At 34.3% G+C, this 21366-nt stretch overlaps 1 protein-coding gene across 5 annotated transcripts in view; it reads right to left on the bottom strand.

Annotated features, from left to right (window-relative positions):
• The window catches only part of LOC135136720 (5-hydroxytryptamine receptor-like), a 278029-nt gene that overhangs the window by 7299 nt on the left and 249364 nt on the right, over positions 1–21366 (bottom strand). The gene's annotated exons all lie outside the window — the stretch shown is intronic.

Genomic DNA, 21366 nt, shown 5'->3' with positions numbered 1-21366 from the left:
CTTACGTCCTTTGTCAAAGAAACTTAATCTCGAATAACACGCCCTAAACACTTTGCGAAAGCGACAATCGTAAACCTCGACGAGGACCCACCGAGGGCGGTTCAGTTCTAATAACATACATCCGGGTCGTAAAAAACAACCCCATTAAATAATTACGCCATTTCTGCTACCCCTATTTCTAATGAATAAAACAAATATTCTATCTATTTGTTTTAGAAATTGTTCCTAGGATTTAATTAGTTCACTAATTCTGCAGAAAGTCGTTCACCGATCACAGAATAAAAGAATAATTCAGTTCATAATTTATGTTCATAAAAATATCGTTTTTCTAGCACACCGTGAGAAATTTTTTTTTTACACCATATTAAAATACAAAAGAAATTACGATAAATTCTAAAGGCAGCCACACACGCAGAGGAAAGAGTCAAGACTTGAATGTACGTGCCACGGGGTACAGTTAAAACTCCTAGTGTGTGGGGAAGAGTGTGGCATGTGCAGTCAAGTCTGTTGTTAGCGTGCACAGTTGTAACTGCGCGGGGAAAACTCAGTGTGTGTGGAGACAAGTCGCTGCACGCTTGAGTTTTAATTCATTAGCGCCGTATTTTTAAATGACGTCTGACTTATTTTACAATTGTTTTTTTTATATAATACAAATGCACGCCACTGTAATGAAATAATCATTTTTGTTCGTCACCATAGCGATGCACATTTGCTACAGAACTGACGGGGAAGGATGAGTGTGTGTGTGCAATTAGAGAGTACGGGTTTAACTTAAGACAAGCGTGCACACTTTTAACTGCGCAGTCTTTCCTCTGTGTGTGTGGCCGCCTTTAAAGATTAACCTATTGTTATTCGTCCACTAAATAACAATGTTTGTGTAAATAAAAATCTACAAATTTAATCACAGATATCTGCGAGTTCACTGTACTGATCGAATAAATTGCAAGGGCCATTGATTGTTATAGAATCAACAAACATCACACTCTTATTGCTAGCTAGTGCGCATACTTCATGTATTTAGAAAATCCTCTTTAACTGTTTTAGTTATTGAATTAAATTATTATTTCGTAGACATTCTATAGAGAAAGACGATCAGCTTTTCTATTCTCATTTTCCCTTAAATGATGAAGTGGATAAATTTGCATGTTAAGAAGACTCGACGGGATCTAGCGGGCCGGTGGTCGCTAACAACCATTGTGTAATTCTAATTAGTTAGCTCCACAAAAATTTACACAAACGGAGGTTATTCACGTTACACATTTTCAAGTGTAATAAAGATTATGGCTGTGATTTCACTTCGAAAAATAAGTTGTCAATTAATAAATTGCAAGTGTGCCATTCTCACCTAACTTGCTTGTCTGTAATCTCTCGACTTGAATTATTAGCCTTCTAATACCAAAACTTACATAATTAGAGCCATGTAAGCGCGACATTATAAGTCATTTGTAGCTGCCATCTTTAGAGGAATTAATTATTTCATAATAAACTATACTGGTCTTTTGATATAGAACAGTAAACACGAATTTCGTTTAATAAAGGATGCCTTCGAATTCGTTGTAATATAAACTTTATGCTCCCAGGGGCGGACTGACACCAAAATCTGAAACATATGCCACTAATCAATCTCCCCTTTCATGAGCATGCACTAAAGCATTTCTTGATTTATGTTAACGCAGTGCTGCATAATTTCCATTCTCCATTCTACAATTACAAAGTGAGTTCTTTTTTGTATATATATATATTGGAAACTTTAGCAATAAAAAATGTCAAGTTCAAGAAACTACCATTGTTTAAATTGTTTTCCAACCAAATTCAGTGTTGTGTACGCGCCCCATAATCAAATATAGAGCAACCTTTTGCATTGTGTTAACCTTATAATAAGAATACATATTTGGTTGTTCTCTACTTTATTAGGTTCGACTGGCTGTACGAAAGACGAATTAAAATTTGTCCTTTTTTAACCTTTTGGTCACTACATACTTTCGTGTTTAAAGCCGGGTCCACACTTGCTATATAACTTTGCTATATAACTCTACTATGAAACTTTGTTTAAAACATAGTCGCGTCCACACCCGTTCAGTGAAGAGATGGATGCAGAAAACCAACTCCTTGCAGCAGCGGCGTGCGTAATTTTGTTTACCAAGAGTAAGAAAAAACCGAAGAAAAGACGGTTTTGGGTTAGACCCACACTGCGGTCAAGAAGTCAGTATAATGGGACACATTTATTGGAAGATTTGAAACGAGACGATGTCGGTTCTATCGATTACGGAATGACATACAGGGGAAGCTTCAAAAACTTCTGTAGATTATCCAGTGTGGATTTCGACCACTTGCTAAGATTAATTGGCCCTAAAATTTGCAAGACTGACACGAGATTGAGAGATGCAATACCCATTAATGAACGTCTGGCAGTAACTTTGCGCTTTTTAGCAACTGGAGATTCTTACCAAAGCTTGATGTATTTATTCAAAATATACAGTGAAAACCCTTTTATTATTATGAACCTCTCTGGAAGAAACTCTGCACGCCAGTGACCGGTTGTTGACATAAAATATAACAAGTCTGGACGCGTTTGAAATAGCAGTGCGATATAACTTTCTTTGATCTTTTCGGGCTTTACCGACTCCAGATGGATAACATCTAGCAAGTTATATAGCAAGAAAATTTGCTACAATTAGCCTAAATTTTAGTAACATGTTATATAACTTTGCTATATAGCTGTGTTATATAGCAAGTGTGGACCCGGCTTAAGAGATATCTACACGGGTTTTCCACAACACCTTTTCGCTTGGGATCTAATGTCGAAAATTACTCATTGGTTTCTTATTTCTTGCACAAATGCCTAGTAAAAAACTAAGTTGTGTGCTACTCAAAGAACCAACTTTAGTCTCTGACTTATTTTCTCTCTCTAATAGTGAATAACATGTCGAGGAACGCGGGCTTGGTAGCTCACCCTGTATATTCATCGTTTCAATGAAGCGGCAAAATTTCATCACAACCCAAAGCTCACTGCACGGTCAACATTTATCATTTTAGCGCCTAGAATTTAGAGGCGGAAAACACTGGCACCACCTATTGCATTAGAGCGTAACTGCTTAACAAGCTCATAAGTATCAAGAAGATAAGTTAGCTACGCACAGCATTCAGAAAAGCTCTTCTCATTTATGGATTCAACAGCTTTACGTGTCTGATAGTTATAAAACTGATATGGAGATCTTTCAGAAACCGGACATTAATGCACGAAATCTATTGTGCACAACCAGTTTAACATATTCTGTGTTGTAGGTGCATCTTAGTCTTATTTCAAACGGCACACATAACCTGTGTTTTAATATTAATAACTACTCATGTTATCATGGCGAAGGAGGTTTTGTTAAATAGCTTTTTTGAATTTTCCAACTGCATCCTAATTATTGCTTTTATTTTCGTATTTCTTTTATTATTGTTTGAGTTTCTCAGTTCCTTCTCATTTCACGTTTCAGTTTTTACGTTCTCTTTGGCTAGTAGTTTTCGGAACACGCTTAAACCCAAACCATTTTCCGTTTGGTGTATGAGCCCGCCTTTGTGTGTCATAGGTGTGCCTCACGATCTATCATTATTTATCCCTAGACCGGTGTTCGAAGCTTTTATACTCGGCTATAACATTTAATACGTAACGCGATACGTCATTTATCAAGCCTACGTTTTATTATCGCTCAACTCTATTTCGATTTATTTTTTCGGAAGTATTTATCAAAATTCTTCTTTTAGGAGGAGCACTCCCCGTGACAACCCACATCAATTTGTAAATCTACGTGCGCGTGTAAATGCATATTTATACTTGTTTATTTGGAAAATTGCTCCTCGGTTTTTCTTTGGTGGCTGTAAAATGTGAACAATTTAATCTTACAAAATGACTCGGTGGCTTTCAGAGATATGAGCCATCAATTACCAAATGCGATTTTTATTCCTCACATTCGAGGTGACTGTAGCTCCGATTTTGACGAAGCATGGCCCTATAAACGGTGGTCGAAAGCTAGTGGATTCAAATTTGACTGATCGTGATTTATGGCAGGGTGCTAGAAAAGAACCGCCCGCGGTTTTGTAGGATTTTTTTTTCATTTAAACGGAGAATGGCCAATTTTACTGCTAAGTAAAGTAATCTGTAAATTTGTTACCTATGTGTGTTATACACTCATCTATAAAGTTTGATAATCTTGCTCTGCAAAAATAATCAAAACTATATCAGATCAGTCTGACATTTTCTCAATGATATCTATAATTTAAAAACAAAAGTAGGAAATCCGTTTTCCAGTTAATTCGCATATCCTGGACTCGCCTTGACTCTGAGCGTTGATGAGTCTTTTAAAGAGTGCATATCTGGGATAAAAACTCAACGCAGATTCATACAGCACAAGTGCAGGACTATGTTATTTTCTAACATTTCAATAACATTTATTCGGCAAAATGTATGATGACGTCATCAATTTTTAAGAGGGACATAAACGAATAAATGATTATTAACGATGTACCATGCTTCCGACAATCTTAAAATGTTTGCAAGATTTCCGAGTATTCGGTTTTGAATTTCAAAGTTAAATTGTAAAATGTTACAGAATTTAGATTTATTTTATAAAAATCTGGTAAAAATAACACGTATTCAATAAAGCACGAGTAAAATGTAAATAACATTTACTACATATTGGTAAAATTTGGAGATGACGTCATCCGTTGTTGGTGGGGCTGATCAGACAAATTTTGGTTAGCTTTTTACCATCACAACTACACGACATTCAATTTGACCACAATCCGGCCCGTAGTTCCAGAGATTATCTAACGGTAGGTGACAGAGTGACAGACGGAAATGGGAGATCTATTTTTCATACTATATGTAAAATTTCTGGTTTAGATATATACATATTTACAACTTGTGTTTACAAATTATTATCAAGTAATTCATTCAAGGCAGCCGATTTACATTTGCTTTAATATTTAAGAAAAAGGAAGATAGGTAAATATGTACCCGCTGCAGCAATTTTCGTTTCGTAGTTTGAAAGAGTCTGACAGATTTCCTCGAACATTAAACATATTTATACCGGTAACATGCCGTTTTATAAAAGTAAATATTTTTTTATTTGGCAAAAATCCTATATTTTTCAAGCCACAGTTGGTACAGGGCAATATTGGCGCAAACCGTGGAACGTCCAATAACGAACGTCTGCAAAGTTTATCGTATTAATATTAATGTCAAAAAAATGTGTTTATAAAGCGAACTTTGTGCGTTGAATGAATAATTTACCTTTTATTCCGCTTATGCGACAATTGGTACTTTATTAAAGGCAAACTTTTTTTGTAGACCAAAACCCAGTTTTAATTGCTCGCCTCGCCGCGAATTAAAATGCAAATTTGTTTATATTACTTTATTGTTTACATCGCTCCAAGTTGAAGAAGAAAGTTAAAATTTGAAGTTATTATCCACCAAGGAGCGATTATTTAAAAAGGCACCCCAGCGCATCCGCTATATAAAAATGATCTCGAGGCGAGTTGTTTGCCTGTGAACAGGATAATACGAAATCCGTAATTTCAAAGTTTTAAAACTCGATTTGCATTGCGAAAATGAAGCCTTGAATCAAGCGTCGTGGAAATTTAATTTCGGCGAATGTAACCGATATAAAATCCTCGTCTTTAGTTCTGTTTTACTTCCCATTTGTCTTAACCCAATTATTACGATACCGCTTTATTTCGTCTAACTTTGAGAAGGCTAATGCCATTAGGGATATTCGGGGATTAAGTTCATTCGCGCTTCTGAGATCACTTCATGAGGCTAATGCAATCAACGGATTGATTTATTCAGATCGACCATATCAGTTTGTGCGTGCAACCTGTCCTGGTTTTATTAAATAATAAAACTTTAGTTGGCGATCGGGGAAAAACTTGTAGGTGATCATACGAACGTACGTGTCATGTGATGCAACAGCATCATCGACGAGTATTACGATTTGCATAATGCCTTAATTGCTCGAGATATTAGAACCCTGTAGATGCCTTGTAGTAGAGTTGGTCTATCATATATGCTAACTCTACGCGATTTCCGAGGGTGTTTGACTATAACGACGCAGAATCCACGTCGACACATGCGAACAGAACCGGATTAACCATTAAGTTACACATGTTATATCCCACTGGAGCTGTTGAAGCTGATTAAAATCCCTCAAACAGGGTGATAGTGAGAGAGAATATCACTCATTACGGTGAGTTCTATGTTTCCGCCAAAAATATTCTTACAGGAATCGCTACGCAGAGTCGATTTAAAATTATGATTTCGAAAAAAAGGAAAAACAGTACTGTTTAAAATCACATCCTCTCTAGCTTGCAACGAATTTTTCTTCTTACTGCTTTTCATGCATTGCTTTCACGTTTACTTACTTTACAAAAATAGTTGTGAACTGCGGCATAGGATAAAAAAGATCAAGTGTGTAATTTTGGACGGACAACATTCATTAACTTCATTTCGTCTCTTTTCTTTCGTAAAATATCATATCAGAATAAATCCAAAACTGTTGAGAGTTTTCATTTCACGTTCCTCTTCGTGCTCGGACAGAAAGCTTTACTTCGTCAGATGAAAGTGAACTTTTATTCCGAAATACCAGAAGACGCATTATCCTTTCAAGTCGAGTGGCAGTTATAGCACATCGTCTCGACGAGCCCTTGAATACGCGAACATCTTAATAACATTAAAAACAGCCACAAAAAGGATAAACTGGTACCTTTTATAATTGAAAAATTAATTTCAGAAGCTTTGTCATAAAACAGTTTTAACTAAGTAAAGTACATATTGTCATGTATTTACGTTAACTACAACAGAAATGTACACTTCGCTCCATATTTGTGTTGATAGTACACAAAACATACACAATGGGTGCATTTTTACTTTCCGAGCGTAAGCTAAGGAAGAATAGTAATCGAATACATCGAACGAATGCCCACTTTTATGTTTTCTCGATGTGTCATGACCTCTATAGTACGAAAAAGTAGTCTCCAGTTTCCATCTGTCTGTCTGTCTATTTGTGTGTTTGACCTTTGTGTCCATTTGTATTAGACACGTAATCTCCAAAACTTCGGGACCCATTCTTGCCAAATTTTGTATGTATATTAGAAATATGATGGTTAAGCGCTAACCAAAATTTAGCTAATCATCCCCACCAACAATTTGATGACGTCATTTCAAAGAAATATATATTTACATGATTTAAATGTTTTACAACAATATATTCCTCTATGTGTGGTGTACGAATCTGCTTTGAGTTTTTTCCTTAACCGTCCAAATTTTCACAAAAAAATAATACACAATCTAACAGCAACTTACCATTGTCGTAACGTGGAGTATCGAATAAGTATTTGCCGCGTGGATCTGAAGTCTCGCGTTCGATTCCGAGTCAGGCTATTTGTCTCTTTGTTTGTTTTTTTTTTCTCTTTTTCTCACGCATTGTGTATTATTTCTGTTTATGACGGCATAACAATTTTTTTTATTGATCAAGTTAAGAACGAGTCACCCCACTTTCTCGAAAAGGCGAGAATACGCCCGTCTTTATTTAATAAAAATAATAATAATATTCAGAACATTCTGTTCGAGTGTGACTGAATTAATAATTTTAGTCCCCTGTTTTGGGGCGACAAACCCATTCAAATTAACCAAATTTCTGCGTGACATTCTTCCGACGTATAAACACGCACTTGAAGTTAAAGCTTCTCATTACTAAAAAAGCGGGATTTGTTGGACTCAGAAGCGAAGGAAGTTCGGTCGAAATAAACTTCAATCAATTTTTGACGTGACAACGTCTTATAATTCGATTGAGCCGGCTGCACGCACGAAAAAACATGACTCATGCGGCGTTACCTCGCTCTGAGGCGTTCCATGTAAGGCTTGAAGTGCAAGCGAGAACGCGACAAAATCAAAACAATAAGTTAACAGAACTATTTCACGATGAGTAAAAAATCGATGGCTTTACTATTTAATCGAAATAATTTTCGAGCGTAGCTATGATTTAAAAAAATTAAAACATAAATATTAAATCTTCCACATATCACAACAACGTGTCTGAAATTACAGGTTGGACCAGCCAGCCGTCAAAGGGAACATTTTCTCCTATATCAAACACATTGAGGCGGGCTTTTTAAACACTAGATTTACGAAAATCTTAATGTTTCCAAATTTTAAATTTTAAATGTAAGATTTATAAACAATAATTTAATCATTGTTTATTCTTATAATGAATTATTTGAAATTATTACTTTTTTATAACAAATTACAATTTAATTTGCAAAAATAATTAAGTGACTATTGAAAAAATTTAATTATATTATTAAAATAATAAAATCAAAATTCAAGAAATTTTAATAAATTACTTTCTTAAGAAAGACAACCGATTTTTTTGCTAAAGTTTTGTCATCATTAAAACCGTACTGATTTTTTCAAGAGTCGGTACATAAACCTGCACCATTTCTTAAGGGCTTTGTCTTATGGAATTTCATCTAAATGCTTCAATTTCAGGCTTGCAAATTTTTCATATCGTTTCTTGAATTTTTCGTTTTGAAATTTTGCAATTTTTCGATTTTATAATTTTTCATTCTTCACGTCTTTGGCTTCTTAATTTTTAATTTTTTGATTTTTCAATTTTTTGTTTCCTCAATTTTCAAGTTCTTTATTTTTGTTTTTTATCGTCCCGATTTTTGCATTTCCTTTATTTTTTCAATGTTTCTTCTGATTGTACCATTTTTCGTTCGTTTATTTCATTCTTCAAATTTCTTTCAATTTCTCGATTTTCCAATTTTCAAATGTTTTAATTTTGGAATTTTTGGATTTCTCAATTATCCTATTTTCCGATTTTTTAATTTCCAGTATTTCGAATTTACAATATTTCGTTTTTTCGATTTTGTAGTTATTGGATTTGTAATGCCCATTTGTACCGTACTTTTAATCACCTGATTACCGTTATGCTTTGTTTAATTTGACATGTTTGTTTGTTTTATCATACCTGCACCCTTCTTTTCACAACAGAAAGCTTAAAACATGTTGAAAATGGTAAATTTTTGTAGAGAAATATGTATTTTGCAATTACGCTTCGCTCCTCGGTCTAACAACGAATGAAAAATTTGAGAAATCGTTTTTTTTTAATATATAGTTTTCTTTCAATAACAGGATAGTTAACATGTTTTCAGTTTGTTGTTGGGAAAAAAGAGTTCGTATATTAAAAAAAAAAGTGGACAAAATACAGGGACCACCCACCAACCCTTCCTCAATTGTGATTAATTTTTGATTCATCGTGAGCTGAAGGGTGGAGCTTAGTTGCAAAATCCTCATTTCTCTACAAGAAATTACCATATGAAACATGTTTTTAAAAGGGTAGAATTTTCTAGAGAAATTTTATTGTTACAATTAAACTCCGCCCCTCGGTCTGATTAAGAGTGAAAAATTGAGATCGGGGCGGGCGGGTGAGGCTTATTTGTTTTTTTTCTTTATGTGCGAAAGTTGGAAAATCGGAAAACTGGAAAATTAAAAAATGAAAACTCGAAGAGATATCGCAAAATTGTAGAAAAGAAAAACAAAAAATTAAAGAAATGCAAATGGATAAAAAGAGGAAACGAAAAATTTCAAAAAGTGAAATTGAAAAAACAAAAATAAAATCGGAACATTGAAAAATTCAAAAATTATAAAAATAGAGAAAATAAAAAACTCAATTCGAAAAATTGCAAAATCTATAAACTGAAAAATTCAAAAGTGGAAAACTCGAAAAATTTGAACTCGAAAAAATTAAACAAAAAAATGAAAGATTGAAGAACTGAAAAATTCAAATCAAAACAGCTGTGGGACCGTTATTTACGGCACTGGATTTTACTTTATAGAGCATATCAGAAAACAAAAATTGCAAAAACAAAATAATTTTTTTTTAAACAAAAACATTTGGAAACGTATTGTAATATTGCATTTTTTTGCTCTTTTTATTATACTGACATTAAAATACAATATTTTACTTTTTGGTAGCCTATTTAGTTTTGGATATTTTTTGTAGATCCGATCTCATTTCTTTTTACGAAAACAACGTGAACTCCGGTTGCCCTTAAGCGCGGTCTCGATAGTATTTACTGAAAAGAGACGCCAACGAAGTCTGCATTAGCTGCAGCTTTCCGTATTGACTTAAACTCGAAGACACGGTTACTAAATATTTCTCAGTTTGGCGATTTATGTTTGTGAGTAGGTTTATTCTGATGCACGCAAGAAGGATTCAATATTGTCCGACAAAGTAAAAGATAGCTTATAAGTTGGTCTAACTTAGTGGTTAGAAGGTATAAGTTGGAGCTTTATGAGTTTTGGTAGAATTCAAAGTTGAACAAGATTTCCGTCTCCTGAAATGCTTTAAACAAATAACCTCGTACAGAAATGGAATTTTAAAGATCAAGTAAAACTAAAATTATTAGTTAATTTTCGCTCATGCAAACGATGTTTTGTAAGGTCGGAGAATATTTAAGTCTAAGGATGGAACTGATCTGGGCAAAAGACCAAAACGTTCACTAAAGGAGCTTAAAATGTGGGTGAGGATGGTGTTTGCAGACAACTCAGCTGTCCAAAAGTGCAGAGCCTGTGTCCAATTATTACAGGATTATCCCGCACACCAGAACGAACCTTCCGGAACGGTAATCCTTCTACCATAGAAGCTTTTACGTTCTTACTTAACAGACCGCGATCAAATTTGACAACGACACCCGTTAGAAGGGAGTTATGGCTACTTTGCGATAACTGCACAACGTGCTGTAAAGTTTTCATTTACGGCAAAACTGTTGCACCGGAAAGGTAAACAATCAGATCGAGTTAGATTTGTGAAGGAAATCAACAGATTCCTTTCGGTACTAAAAAGAAGGTGTTTAAGTCAACAAAATATATAAATAAAATTTAACGATATGTCCAGCGATTTATGCATACATACAAAATCGTTATATGTATAGTTATTTATTTACATTTTTGCATTAACCTCTATTTTATTAGGTTGGTTAGTATTATATTTTCGCCAACGTTGTTCTTGGTATCATTTATCATTATTTTCGTTGTTACAAGTGTTTCTTAAAACATTTATTATCTCTTCATGATCTGCGCTACTAAAGACTGTAGTGTTCTCTAGATCGTAATAAAGCTTCATTTAGGTCATCTTTTCACAGTCTACACATACCTACATATTTCTCCAAATTCGTTTTCTACTTAAAAACATCAAATAGTAATCAGAAAATAATATCCTGCAAAAAAATAAGTTCGACCGTTTTTCCACAATCAAATTCATGCCATGCATCTAGGAATCTGAAAATTAATGAGAACCTGGCATGTGAAAATGGGCAACTGATGAATGTACATTTCAAACACAAACGTTATAAAATCAAATACGTACACACATACCGTACTGGATATATGTACAATACCGTCCATAAGTATTAAGGAATCACGGGAAGCTTTTTGATCACTTGGTACGCTGAAACCGGAAACACAAAATATTTGTCGATGCGTTGGGATTGTCTAGGCAAAAGTAAAATGTTAAATTACAACTAGACGCTTATTTATATCCTACATTACTCCACCAGTGTTTTTGCTACATTTTATTTGTGAGGACCTCTATACATTGGAAAATATTGATAATAGCAATATAAGTGTTTTAATAATAAATGAAGAAAGGCCCATGAAACGGAATCGAAAGCACGACCGTTTTCGCATTTCACCTCCGAGGTCAGACTGTTGCGCGCTGCGTTACGGTATCGTTGTATTTACCGTCGCATATGTATAATGTAAAAGGATATATGTACTTATAATACAGTTTGGATTTTTTGCGAAAATTTTTGATGCCTAAAATAAAAAAATCGAAGCTGAATTAGAAACCATAGGTATAAGAGTAATGGTATTTTATAAAATTTAAATGGCGCTAAAAAAATATTGGTTATAATTTCGGAGGCTTCCACGGTCGGAATCAATACATGATCGTTTTCCGGGTTGGAACCGTATTAATTGAGTTTTTGGGCTCAACGTTTCGCACAATTTCGTAAGTGGCATCTTCAGGAGCAGAGTTAAGAATATGGCAAAAGAGCACGGTAACGCAATATGTTAACCATACCAGAGGCGAAACTCTTTTTGGTTGGTGTTTCGCCATCTACACGATATTCATAACATACGTAAAAAAATTGACCACAGTCGGACGAATAGTTTCGGAGATATCTGTATAAAAAAATCGATACAGACAACAAAATAATAAATAACCTTCGACAATTTTTTTATACACGTAATGGTCCAATGTGCTCTCTCTAATTCTACATGCAAAATTCAAATCGTCTACATCGTAGTGTTCCAGTAGTTTTCTTTCTGTTCCAGGGCTTTATATCTGTGCTCCCACAAACGTCGTACACGTTACGACGCTTCGGTTAGCAGCACCCATTTACACTGGCTCACATTCAAGTGAGACATCCATAATACATGAAAATTGCTAATCGCGTCATATTCTGCGTCTCTTCGTCCGAACCGCAGCCTTCCCCTCCCTCCGACCAAACAAAATGAAATTTTTCCCCTTAATAAAAAAATCCACGCCCAACGTAAAGTCGTTTTAAATTGGTAAATACAGTCCCCTTCACTAATAAAATAATCCCGAATTCCGCTTTATTCCATTCCGTTTTAAGCTGGCTGATTGTTCTTGAAGTTTAAAAGAGGTAGATTCGAAGCTAGCTAGTTCAGCTCTCGTCAACAGACTTTATCGCGAAACGAATCACTCCCTGCTTGGTTGAACCTCCAGATTCTTCGTAGAAACTTTCGGACTGATTGGAATCTGAGTTTCAAATTAAAATTTTTACACCGTTACCTTCTTCATTAATCAATTGATTGGACCCAATGAAACTCGGTCGGAATTTTTAAAACGCGAGCTGGCATTTCTACTGCCTTTTGCCCTTGTTGACGTTGTGATGAATTAACCGCTCGCGTTGCGACGTGATATGAATGCAGGCTTTTGCCTGTGAACAATTCGATGACAATTACGCCACATTAATAGAGACGTGCACAACAAAGCAACAACACTCGACCGAATTGACGCAAGCAGACGTTAAGCATTAAATTTAATTTCATGGAGCGGACACACACACACACACACAAAACAAGGTGAAACGAAAGAATAAGTAGCAATCCCTGTCGACGGACCATTTTGTTATTTATTATTATTTTAGCCTTACTCTAGATCGCGACAGATTCGCAAGACTCTCGGATTCTTTAGATCACATGGATGCATAGACTATAAATGTAGGAATATGTTATTTTATCAAATTTAAAGAACATTGCTAGTGTAAAATTTGGTTAGAGTTTTACCATCTGCACGATATTCCGGACACATACACAAAATTTGATAACAATCGGTCCGGTAGTTTCAGAGATTATCATTATGTCTAATCAAAATCGACACAGACGACGAACAGACAGCAAAACACCTGTATTTCAGAGGCGAGGGACGTTTTGTCTAACTAATTTTATACCAATTTTTTTTCATACTCTACAGGTCACAAAAAACGTCGAGAAAACATTGAAATAGTCATTCGCCCGATGGACCGTGTATTATAAATTACATTACTTTCGTAGCTTACCCTTGGGAAGTAACACACTTATTTTTGGCGTTTACAAATGTCACATGATTGTAAATTCATTTATTTGATTTAGATGGCTGCCTGGTGGTGGTAGCAGCCTAGCAGCATGCTGTTGATATGGTAGAACTTATAATTGAGTGTAAACAAGAGATCAATATACGGCGTTTTGTGGATACACAAGTTGGAAATGTATCAGTTGAACGCATGTTTACCTGTAAAAGCCCGTTGCACTAATACTATACCGGGACATTCTAAATTAATATTCCGTTTCAGTTAGTTCACTTTGATGGACTGTCAGAGATTTTAATGCTATGAAATTTCAAAACACTATAAAAATCTTAGTCAGAATCAAACAAAGTAGGTACGAGTATGTACCTACTCGCTAAAAGCGGCAAATGAAAACACATCGACGTACTTATCTCGTACATATTCTTACAACGGTATGGGATGATGGTGCGTAAGTAACTCAATTGCTAATACATACATATATTTGAACATGAGAATAATTATATTTAAAAATTAATTTTTCTCCACTATCTCTACCTTAGTTTCTATGATTTTGTGATTACAAATGTTTTGAAAAAACTATAGGAGCTAGAAAAAATACAAAAGCAAATTTGTAATCAACAAAAGAAAAATAGATCACGAACGTATATTTCATTTCTGATAATTATTTTGATTTTGTAGACTAGTGTATTTAAAAATAAAAATGCAACAAGCAAACATTGTAAAAGATGAACCGCATTTAATAAGTGTTTCGCAAATAATTGTGCATCAAAATTAAATGCTTAAAAAAGTTGACATATCCTAAAACAGTACCGCTAAAAAGAATATCTGACTATAAATCTATTTATTTTTTGACCACTCAAGTCGAGTTTGGCCTTTTTTGAGGGTAAAGTATCGCATTCGGGTAGAACGAGAATAACAGTTCCGTTGGCGGTTTTGTTTATTTGGCTTAATTGAAGGGGCTGTAACAAGTTGATTTTCCATCGATGTGTGAACGCAAACAAATGCGCAAAAGTGGTATAAAGGCTAACGGATTGTCTTAGAACTAGAAAGGCGTCTTGTAGTTTTTCCCCTTCCTCCTGATCTACTGGCCAGCTCCTTCTGTTTTAAAAGTCCATTTTGCTAATGGAATTTAGCGTGAGTCGGAACCGTAGAACTCAAGTCGATACCTATTATTCTATCCGTGCTGAATTAAAGAACATTTTTCTGATTCCTGGTTTAACCTTTATCAGTTTTATAGGACGCATTTATTCTCCATAAAGTCGGATCGCTTTACCTTTCTCGCTTTTCCTTCTACGCACATCAGGTTCTATGTTATGGAGGATTTTCGCACGTGTTTCGTTCTGCCAGGATAAAATCTTGGATGTGCTGAACACACTTTTTGTTTCTTCTCTTATAAAATATTTTTAATAAAACGATTTTTGTAATAGAAAATTTTCCGAAAACGTATCGTATAAAACTATTAGTTTAATGAAAACGGTATTTGATAAAAATTCTTAAAAAACTGAGTCATTAAAGGATGATCCCAGCCTACAGTGAATTCCCCACACCTGGCTCCAAGCAAAAATGTGGAAAGTGACTGTAGTTTTCTCAGATCGAGGAGCAACACCTGCCTCCTATCTGAAAAGATTAAAAGGCTTGCACTCTCGACGTAACTCACTTGGTATAGTGTGATTTTCTAGCCACTAAAACCCTTTAAGGACATCCGAGAAGGCTGGTCTTCGGGTAACCTTCCTTGATGTGGTCTCAGTCTTAGTGACTGACATGAATTTACTTAGTTGCTAAATTTAACAATCGATAAAGGCATTCTGTCCTAGACATAAGTTAATCGTGTTTAATGCAGGAGCGGTTGTGATGGATAGGAAGAAAATTAACCACGCTCTTATAGGTAAAATTACTATAACATTTAAAATTGATAAATGTTAGGAATTTAATTCAGAGATTGTTAGACTTAACTACATTACCGAATAGATACTAGCTAATAGTCGTATAAAGAATCGTTTACACAAAGCCCATTGAAAAAGAAGCGATACACGATATATTATTTTAGCCAAGTTGTCTTACAGATTGTCATATTATAAAATAAAAACATAAATTTAATTATACTTGGTAGTCACGTTGATTGTTGTAGAATCTAAATTTGAGCGTGTAATGTTATAGTACCTATATTATGTATTGAATCTGATGGAACTGTTAAGCAATTTAGATTATCGACTATCGTATTAAGTTTGTAGTCCTATGTTGCAGTTAAGTTCACTCGTAAATTGAAGAAAACTACAATTTTATTTCAAATCAAAGTTAAATTTAAATTACTTATTTATTAGTTTGAAGTAAGCTTTGAAAAATCTGATCAATTGCTCTTCAACACTTTGATCACTTTTTACTTCCCGAGCGTAAGCAAAGGAAGTATTGTAATCGAGTCCGTCGGCCGACTCTCTACTTTTACGTTTTCTCGATCTTTCATGACCCCTAGAAGACGAAGAAATAGGTCTCCCATTTCCGTCTGTCTATCCGTCTGTCCGTCTGTCCGTCTGTCTGCCGTCCCGGATTTTTATTAGACAGATAACCTCCGAAAGTACTGGACCGATTGTTGTGAAATTTTGTACTTATATTAGGAATATCATCTAGATGGTAAAACGCTAACCAGAATTTGTCTAATCACCCCCACCATTAATGCGATGACGTCACTTCAAAATTGTACATAGTAAATGGGTCTTAAATTGTATAAAATAACATAGTCCTATACATGTCGTTTACGACTTCGAATTGAGTTTTTACCCGAAACGTCCAGATTTTTGGAAAAAAATAAAAATTATAAAACAACATTTTCCAATTTAATTTTGAATCTGCTAACCCGAATGTTTTGAAATGTTGCAGATGTTTTAAGGCTCTAAAGAGCATCATAAATCTTTAGTCAAAATATATTTGGTTATCCTCTCCAAAAACTTGATGACATCAGCTCAAAAGTTTGCCGAATAAATCCTATTTAAAATGTACAAAATATGATGCGTCTGTACTTGTGATATATCACTCCATTCATATTTTTTGGATTTGCATATACAGGGTGGCTCAAAAAAATTAATGAATGCGCAAAATTTATTTTACTGATTTACTCAGGAATTACAAAACAGAATGCTTTAAAATCTTGAAGATGTTTTAAAATTATCATAAGCATGGTAAATTTTTGATCAAAATGTATTTGGTCGTCCCCCCTAAAAAGTTTATGACGTCACCACAAAATTTTGCTGAATAAATCCTTTCTAAAATGTACTTCTTGTGATTTATCATTCCATTCAATTTTTTTCGATTTGCATATACAGGGTGACTGAAAAAAATTAATGAATGCGTCAATTTATTTTATTGATTTAATCAGGAATTACAGAACCGAATGCTTTGAAATCCTGGAGATGTTTTAAAGTTATCATAAGCATGGTAAATTTTTTATCAAAATGTATTTGCTCTTCCCCCCTAAAAAATTGATGACGTCACCCTAAAATTTGGTAAATAAATCCTATCTAAAATGTGAAAAATATGATGAGTCTGTACTTGTGATTTATCATTCCATTCATATTTTTTCGATTTGCATATACAGAGTGACTGAAAAAAATTAATGAATGCGTCAATTTATTTTATCGATTTAATCAGGAATTACAAAACCGATTGCTTTGAAATCTTGGAGATATTTTAAAGTTATTATAAGCATGGTAAACTTTTGTTCAAAATGTATTTGTTCATCCCTCCTAAAAAAATTGATGACGTCACCCTTAAATTTTGCTGAATAAATCCTATCTAAAATGAAAAAAATATGATCAGTTTGTACTTGTGATTTATCATTCCATTCATATTTTTTAGATTTTCTTAAGAGGTGGCTCAAAAAAATTAATGAAGTCAATTTATTTTATTGATTAAATTAAAGGCAACACTTATTATTAGTATTACATTGGACCAACCCAATTTGGTAGACACAAAATTTTTTAAAGTAAAAACTCGGTTGAAACATAAGGGTAGCGCGCTTATTTACATCGACCTTAACATTACAGACGTGCATTTGTTTTATGCGCTGACTAGGTTCCGCGAATGTGGAATAGACATGTTTATAATCAACCAATTGTGAATTCCACCGTCAAAAATTAAAATAAAACCCAATGTTTTATATAATAAGCGGAAGTCGAAGCAATAAAACCGATGGTCGTTTTGTTTACAGTTTCTCTGTTTGACTCTCACGTATGCTGTTACGCTTGTCATCTTAAATTAAGAATGTTTATACATAAACGATTTTCAGTTGCCTCTCATATTACACACCGGCGCCGTACACGTGAGTAAATTGTTTCGTTATTTTATTGATTATAACAAATCAATATTCAAAACGACCCAATTCATTTTCCCGAAAATTTGGGAATACAATAATTTTATTCTTAGTATTTCACTACATCTATCCCAACTGATATACTTGTCCTTGCAAAAATGTTGATGACGTCATCGCAATTTTTTTTTTAAATTCCCACTACAAAAATGTAATGAGAAAAAAACACGATAGGCATGCAGTCGTCAAGTTTCCGACAGAGAGGGAAGTACTGTCTAAACTCTTTAGACCAATTTTTATATGTATAATCGACGGAACAAATTTGTATCTAATACTGAAAGACGCGCAATACATCTGGAGTTAAAATACCCTTAAGAAAATTTTCTGTTCCTAATTAATGTTAAGTTATCATTTTTCAACTTTAATTAGATCTTTAAAGGTAATCGATCGAATTAAGATAAGATTCGCAATACTGCAATAAATTTCAAATGAACAGCACTTTTAAATTTTTAGTGCCGGGAAGTCATCCCTGTTAACGTGACGTTATTGTAGAATATATACATATATTTAGATTGGTATTTAGGGATTCCCGACAATACTACCCTTCAAGCAACACACTGACTTGCTATTTACATGGCAAGCCAATTACTTGAGGCAATCTATTATAGTTCATCTAACCGACAGTTTCTGTGATACATACAACAGAGTAAACAGAAACAAATTACACGCGCCTAATTTCAAAAATTTCAATAGTTTAAGCGCTACCAACAGATTCACACACAAGCTGAACATACGCACACATACAAATGTATCAGATTTGATACATATCGTAACGGCTAAGAGAAAAATATAAACTAATAACAGCAGTTCCACTTTATATGTACAGGGTCATCAAAATTGATTGAGAGAGTTGGTACCCCCTGTTTTTGTCGTGAAGTTTGTCAACCTTATGACAGATTTGTTTAAGGTTATATGGCAATGAATTCAGTGGCGTGACAAAAATTAGAAACTTCAAATCTGACAACTAATGTTTTTACCAAAAAAAAAGGCGAAAAAAGACGCCACTGAGTTTTGAAATTTGAAACTTGAAACTTCAAATCTGACAGCTAATATTTTTATACAACTTAATAAACAAAATTATTCAAGTTCAGGTTTACCAACTCTGTCAATCAATTTTGATGACTCTGTATACTTATATTAAGAAAAATATTCTCTATGTTTAAAATATTTTTCCGACGATCGTTTATTAATGTGAAAATTACGGACAAATTTGGTGTTCAAAATTGATCAATAATGAGTCTCATTATTCAATGATTAAACTAAAGTCGACAGAAATGTCAATGTAGTGTTGGTTGCATACCAATCTAATAAAGTTTGTTATTTCCTTAGATCATATAATAAATAGATACCAATACTCAAACTGAAAGCTGTGACTAGACATGAAGCTATCTGTTGTCGTTTTCTACGTCAAGGGGGTAGTATAATGCTATCCTTGTGTGATCACCACATCTTTATCTTTGTTATATGCATTTCATCTGTATATGTCTATTTCACTTCCACCTTGTACCGCACCAGCCCAACAAATCGCTTTTGACAGATGTTTCTTCTAACCTCTCTTTCGAGTTCTTGTACGAGAAACAATTTTAGAATTTAGAACAAAGATCCTATTTTAAGTGATGTAATCATAACGGATCACAATTGCTCCCCAATAATTTACTATTCCTTTCGTTATCTCCTGTGAATTATTTATACAATCAAGCTGTCAACATCTTTCGTACGAAGTTAGTTCAGACATACTTCCTAAAATTTAGGCGCGCAAAATTCAAACAGTGATCAGGCAAGGATAGCTTCATTGTAATCCCTCCATGCACAAGAGAGACGTGTGACAGGAGGATGTCGTCACAGGCTCTCGTAGGGAAAGAACACGGCGTGTTGGTATCTATTTATTATATGATCTAAGGTTATTTCAATTTCAAAGTTTTTTTTTTTTTAATTGACGCGATATTTAAAAGCTGAGTCAACAGGGTGTTTTTTTATTCAAAAATGTATTGTGAAACAGATTTAAATAAAATAAACTCGACAGAAATGTCAAAGTATTGTTGGTTGCATAACAAATGTTAAAAATATGATTCAAATTGCTGTTTTCGAAAATTACGATCGTCGAAAAAATATTGTAATCAACACGGTAATGGCGATTAACGATCTCGTCTATTTTTAATTCCACTCGCTCCCTTCGGTCGCTCGTGTAATTAAAATTGCTCGATCGTTAATCGCTGTCATTACCCAACTAGTTGATTAAATAACTATTATTGTTTGATACTACAACAAGTGTTTCGGTGCACAGTTCCTCCTTCTTCAAGTAGATAATGAATTTATGACGATAGTAGCAGTGTATATAGGGTTAGTCACGAGAGAATTACTTCTGAAAATTATTTTTACGCAACCCAAAATACTAATACCCTGTACCACTTGATATTATCTAAATTTAAAATAAAATGCCTAATCCATGATTACTTTGACTTTGACAGTGTCACTTTGACGTTAATTAATTTTTAACATTTTTTTTCATCATTGACTCGTCTCTAGAGCCCCATTGGATCGACGACATACAGTCAGATCAATCTGGGCTATAGTGAAGCCGTAAGTGCTCTACCAATGTTGTTCACCGCTAATGTGCATGTGTTAATTCGCCATCTCTGCGTCACCTAGAGCCTCTTCGAAGTGCAAATCTGCAACCTCTGGACTTCTTCGGCCATCCATTTACAAAAAAGCCGTAGCATCCCCCCAAAATGCCCAACATTTTCAACAGATTAGTAGTTAAATTATTTACTTACTTGTTTGAGTTTGTGTTGTAACCTTTGAATAAAATGCCGTAAAAGGAATTTTTAGAAATAATTTTCTCGTGATTAATCGGTTGCAAAAGTTCAAGAGGCACACTGACAAATTTATTAGCGGCGCCGGAGGAGATTTCCGACTGGCTGCGGTACCAGCATGGACACTCGCGTAACCTCTTTTTCCACAATTGTCAAAATGAGACTGCCAAACTCAAAGCAATCATGGATTAAGCATTTTATTTTAAATTCAGTTAGTATCAAATGGTACATGGTATTCGTATTTTGGGTTGCGTAAAAATAATTTTCTGAAGTAATTCTCTCGTGACTAACCCTGTATATACTCAAGATTAATGGCGGGTGGGTTTTTACAATTCCAAACTATGTAAAGGGAATTTATTCACATCAATTTTTTCGTTTGATAAAACTTTTAGTATATTAAAACGGTTTATTTCAAAGCATTCGAGGGCGTTGAGGTTCTGATGGATTTAAAGTTTGTTTTTTATGCAAATAAGACTAAACGGTTTCTTCAACAGTTACATATGGGTAGCAATATAATGTTATAGTTTGCAAAAATTAATAAAATGGATTGCG

The sequence above is a fragment of the Zophobas morio genome, unplaced genomic scaffold (genome assembly GCF_036711695.1).
Source record: "Zophobas morio isolate AGI-343-1 ecotype UQ-CSIRO unplaced genomic scaffold, CSIRO_AGI_Zmor_V1 ptg000026l, whole genome shotgun sequence".
Classification (NCBI taxonomy): Eukaryota; Metazoa; Arthropoda; class Insecta; order Coleoptera; family Tenebrionidae; genus Zophobas; species Zophobas morio.
This window is presented reverse-complemented; position numbering and strand designations above follow the sequence as displayed.